The sequence below is a fragment of the Haliotis rufescens genome, unplaced genomic scaffold, assembly GCF_023055435.1.
Source record: "Haliotis rufescens isolate VD_foot unplaced genomic scaffold, xgHalRufe1.0.p SCAF_4, whole genome shotgun sequence".
In the NCBI taxonomy this organism is placed as follows: Eukaryota; Metazoa; Mollusca; class Gastropoda; order Lepetellida; family Haliotidae; genus Haliotis; species Haliotis rufescens.
The window spans coordinates 8,972,501-8,977,297 of record NW_025964112.1 but is presented as its reverse complement, the minus strand read 5'-3'; positions in this window follow the sequence as shown (position 1 = coordinate 8,977,297).

The window sequence follows — 4,797 nt, the reverse complement described above, 5'->3', positions numbered from 1 at the left end:
AAGTTGCAAACTTTGATATGTAAACAGCAAACATCATTCAGTTTTATGTCATCTTAATACATCGGTTTTATGCTACTTATTTTGGGGATATTATAAAAATAAATCAAAGTATCTTTTGAGCTGGCATGAATGCTATTCCCCCTACATTTCTGTATACTGTCACGAACCCGGGGTACATAGGAGTATATGTAATATCCGTGACGAGGACAGACACTTCAACAGTCCCTGACGAATTCTGCGGTCAAATTATCAAAATTCTGCTGTCAAATTACCAAAATTCTGCGGGATATTCTGCGATAAAACATGACCGTTTTCCCTACAAAAATCAATAAGAACTCACTTTTCGAAAACTCGAATCCAATTCAGCAAACTGAATGAAAAGTTATCATTGGATAAGATATACAATTATGAAAATAAATACGCAAAGTGTCTCGGATATTTATTTATGGTCAGATCTAAACATAGTTTATGTAATCATATTACCACAAAAACGTTTTAAAGTGAGAATTATTTCTATGATATTTAGGTTTATCGAAGGATTCACATTTTGTAGGTTTGAATCGCCAAATGTCAAATGTGACAATTTTACATGGCATTAGGGTGAATCTTGGAAGTAGTGACAAGTATTCTTTTTTGCTTGTTTTGGTATTTGTCCCGGACAGTGGAATGCCCTCCTGCTGAGTTCAAAGAAAAGCAGCAAGTTGTTTACCCTGTTCTCCATAGTATGTTGTTTTTTTTATCACAAGATTGTACGTAACATAATCATTGAGGTTTTCTTTCGTCACTGCCGGACTATATTATATAACAAGTTTTAAATACACAAAAAATGCCCTGTCAAGGTGTTTTTTACTTGGTACAGAATCATTTGGATTTCAGTTTGAACTAAACTGAGGGACAAAAGAATGTATGCCAAGGTTTTTTTTATGTAATTGAAAATTGAAAGAACTGTTATTGAACTTGATGTCTATTTAACCACCACTCATGACTGCAACAGTTTGTAAAAACTAATCTGTGGCTGGGTAATTTTGTGTCAAAATAAAATTTAAATTCAATAAAGACTGAAGAAATGACTTTGCAACCACATGACCTCTACCATGTTTAAATGTTTGGTTTAGTTACTAAATAACAGTATAAACCCCGGACCTATCATCATCGCAGTTTCCCTTTCTTTTTACTGACTTGCAACATATAGAAGACAGGACAACGACTACCATGCTTCTCTGGGACAAAATCCCCTAAATATTACTTTCGTCTCCCTTTCCCTTGTATAGACCCAATATGTCACAATGTTAGCTAAATGTGGCACAGTTGGACGAACGATTACGAAATAATCATTGTACGTGTATGTAACATAGTCACGTTACTGAAAGATAACGCACGATCTTAGTTGACTAATGTCCCAGCTGGGTGTTGTCCCTGATATTTATAAACACCCTGTCCCCTATACGTTGCACAACACGAGCTGTACAGGTGAATCATCCGTCTACCTGGTGCAACAGGTAAGTGTATTCATATGTACATGACCTATATAGGCAACACGCTGGGGCAGCGTGTCCCGAGAGGCCTGTATGTCTAAACATGTCCTTGGTTACAGTGAAGCCCCCATAATCCGGACAGCGTTCCCGATTAAATCGTTCGGATTAACAAATATCCGGATTCACGAATTATGGGTACGGCGTAATGTCACTTTATATTTAAGAAATATAAGACGAATGGGGGTTGTTTATCGTCCAATAAAACACTGCAGGGAGAATAAACCATACGGGGCGCACCCTCTTTAAGAATGTTAGTAAAAAGTATTTATCGCGTAGCTATCTTTTATATATAGATAAACGTTCCAATGAACGTTCGGAAGGAGGGATATCCGAATGAATAGAGTGACGAGACTTCATTGTTCCTTTAGCGTGAAATATGATTTAAATCTTTTAGATTGATTGATTGATTATTAAGTAATTTTAACAATTACTGAAATTACTGCCTGCCTGATACACACAATCACCTTGTTTGAGTCACCAATAGATCTACCACAAAATAAAACGCCCAGATCTGTGTAATGGCTGTTTGGTAGCTTTCTTTGTTGTCCACTCTCGGGGGACTATAAATAATCGAGCCTGTACCAACGATTGATGGGTAATTGAACAACGATCAACACGATCACACGCAATTAGCAGAGTCGTCGAGCCTGACTACCCGATCCATTAAGTTGTCACTTACCCATTACTTTCTTTGTCTTTGTTTGTTTGTTTGTTTGTTGTTTAACGCCGCACTCAGCAATATTCCAGCTATATGACGGCGGTCTGTAAATAACTGAATCTCGACCAGACAATCCAGTGATTGATGTCATGAGCATCGATCCAGGCAATTGGGGTACGATCAACCAAGTCAGAGAGCCTGACCACCTGATCCTTTTAGTCGCCTCTTACGACAAGCACAGTCGCATTTTACGGAAGCGTGAGTTGCTGAAGACCTATTCTACCCTGGATCTTCACGGGTCTCATTCACCCATTCCAAACCGGAATTCCCGCTAGGAGTTTTGTTAGGTGACAATGACAGCTTAAGACCAAAGTCAAGATCTATAAAGGACTGAGACTTTCTTGTCAAGCGTCCACTTCCGGGATAACACACACCTCCTACACAAAACTCACTTCCTGTCTGTCTACGTTAATAATAACACATGCGAATTTCCGTGTTCCGGGAGAACCACCTTTATTAAATATTTTCATTCATTTCATTTTCGTTGACCCTTGTTCGTTTTCAGTGTTGCCTTGGTCTCGGAGGATGCAGTTTCACATCCAGAGAAGGAAGTTTATTCAGAATCTAATTATAGTTTCTTTATGTTAACTTGACTGACTGACTGACTGACTGAGTATGGTTTTACGCCGCTTTTAGCAATATTCCAGCAATATCACGGCGGGGGACACCAGAAATGGGCTTCACACATTGTACCCATGTCGGGAATCGAACCCGGGTCTTCGGCGTGACGAGCGAACGCTTTAACCACTAGGCTACCCGACCGCCCCTATGTTAACTTGAAAAATCTTCTGTTTTTTTGTATTTTTTACCAGCTGAAATATGTTTCAGATATGGTTCTCGTTGTGGGTCGGGTATAATATCCTAGGTATTATACCTGTATATAGTTACTCACACGAGGAATCATAAATTATCATGTATATGAACATATTCCAGAGGAAGGGCGGTGGCCGTTATATTGCTTGTATACTACTAAAAGCGGCGAAAACTAGACTCAATTAATATTCCAGAGGAAAGGGTCTTAACTGTCTACAAAAGGCCACTTTCCACTGAGTTTTAAGGTTAGTTAGCACTCATGCCTCGGGAAGATGATCTATAAACTGATTTTGTACTAGTACTAGGACTGTGTTCGATCTATACTCTGTTCAACGAGAACGATAGGGCGAGAACACAATAAACCTGTAAAACGTCGTGAGTCTCATAACAGTCCCAGGTTCCCTAGGGAAAGTGGCTTTAGTTTAATGAGAAGTGTTGTCACTCTCCGTGTACTTAATAGTTCCACAATATCACCCGCTGTTTTTCTTGTGTGTGTTTGTTTGTTTGTTTGTTGTTTAACGCCTCACTCAGTAATATTCCAGCTATATAACGGCGGTCTGCAAATAATCGGGTCAGGACCAGACTATCGATGGTTTATCATGAGCATCAATCTAAGCAAATAGAATATGATGGCGTGTATCAATCAAGTCAGCGAGCCTGACCTCCCGTTAGTCGCCTCTTACGACAAGCATGGGCTACTGATGACTAATTCTAACCCGGCAAATTCAGTGGTGCGTTCAACTTTTCAGTGACATGTCACTTCCTGTTTCAGAAATTTCCAACTATTTTTGTAAAATGTCTTCCAGTATGCAAAATCAATTTTTGGATACGAGTGACCATTTTGATATCCAAATTATCAGCACAAGTCAATTACAATGATCGCATCGTCGAGTACGAGTGAAGTGAATTTTGTAAAGGACATTTAATACAGGAGAAAGTAAGAATATCTGTCCATTAATTTGCTGCAATGGACGAGATATAGTGGATTTTTATGTTCCCCCAAATGTACCCCCAAAACAAATCCTTTAGTGGACATACTTACAGATAGGGGATAAATATGTATTGATTGGCTCTTCTTCAGAGAATGAATGGGTGAGTATGGTTTTACGCCGCGTTTAGAAATATTCAAGCAATATCACGGACACTTATTTTGGAAATTTTGATATATTTCCGAGTATACGCTTTTTGAAAAGTAAGTATTTAAGTGAGTGAGTATACGTTTTTAGAAATACAGTAAAGTACGGTTATAACGAACTCAAAGGGATCACTTATTTAAGTTCGTTATAACCGCAGTTCGTTATGAGTATGTGTACAGCATATATACAGCAACTGGCCGGGACCAAAAAATAAGTTCGTAATATCCGCCAGTAATTTACGAGCGTGTTCGTTATAAATATAGTTAACTGTGCTTCAAACATGAGGGGAATCGAACTCGTGTCTAACGCGTAGCGATCGAACTCTTTAACCACTACGCTACCCCAACGCCTCCCTATTAGAGAAAAGGTTGTATCTTGTGAAGAGTATGGTTTGTTTTTTACGCCGTTTTCCGCAATATTCCAGCAATATCACGGCAGGGGGACACCAGAAATGGGCTTCACACATTGTATCTTGTGAAGAGCTCAGCCTGACTGAAAACATATGTCGATTCATCTGACTGAAACCATTTTTTGTCTAAAAGTTCCCAAAACAATTAAATGATAGTTCCGTCATTTGTAGGTGTGCATTAATTGA